Raw genomic sequence first — 1,090 nt, 5'->3', positions numbered from 1 at the left:
AAAAAAAATGAGGGGCAAAGATAAGCAAAAAGATACAAGGTAAATAAACTAAAACAAAATTAGGGGAAAACAATAGAAACGGTTCAAAAGAGTGCAAAATGTATAATGAAATACACCTTTAACTGGAGTATGAGTAAACCAGGAGCTTAGAACATTTAGAAATTAGAAAAATTAGAAAAAGATACAAGGTAAATAAATTAAAAATAAAATAAGATATAAAACTTAGGTACAATGCAAAGGAGTTCTAAAGTTATAATAAAATACTCTTGTAACTGGAGAATGAGTAAACCAGGAGCTTGTAAACATAATATAGCCTACAAAAAAATTATTTACTACAATGATACTTCACATGAAGTCTATTGGACTGACATTTCCTTCCAAACGACTGACGTGTATTCTACAACCCAAAGAGAAAACATATGCCCTTCGGCACACAGGCAAAGACTGTAGGCAGCGCTTTTTCAGTAGTCGTCGGACGTGTCTAATGTAGGATTTATGTGACAGTAACAACTAAAATGTATACACACGCGCAACCACGCTCTGCCACACACAGGTGAACTCTGTTTTGGCAGTACAGTGATTCCTCCACTACTACCAGGTAGGACCGTGAAGCCTCCTTCTGTACACAGAATCCCGGTCTTGTTCGATCTCGTGGTAGCAGCCTTTTTCCGAACCACTTTGCCTACCATGAGTCTCAGGTAGGTCCTTTGTTGATGGCCCATGCACCACTCCGAGGTTGTAGCTCTGCAAAGCCAGCAACATGCTCTGCAGACGCTTCAAGGACCACCAAAGGGGCTTGTTGAATATGGCAATGCGGGGCTTGTGGTCAGTCTCTGCAGTAATGTCGTCATGCAAAGACAATGTTGAGACACTCCTATTTTTTTGATCTGATTGTAATTCTGCTCTGATATCAGATAATCAAATTGATCTATTCTGTCTTGCTGAAACATGGCTGGGCCATGAAGAATATGTTAGTCTTAATGAAGCCATTCCAATGAAGCGACGACTTCATGAGCTTCTTTAATGATAAAATTAAAACAATTAGAGATAAAATTAGAGTCTTTATTAACAGGTTATGTACCGCAGTCAT

The sequence above is a fragment of the Etheostoma spectabile genome, chromosome 19 (assembly GCF_008692095.1).
Source record: "Etheostoma spectabile isolate EspeVRDwgs_2016 chromosome 19, UIUC_Espe_1.0, whole genome shotgun sequence".
NCBI lineage: Eukaryota > Metazoa > Chordata > Actinopteri > Perciformes > Percidae > Etheostoma > Etheostoma spectabile.
The sequence above is the reverse complement of the archived record's forward strand: the minus strand, read 5'-3'. Positions refer to the sequence as shown.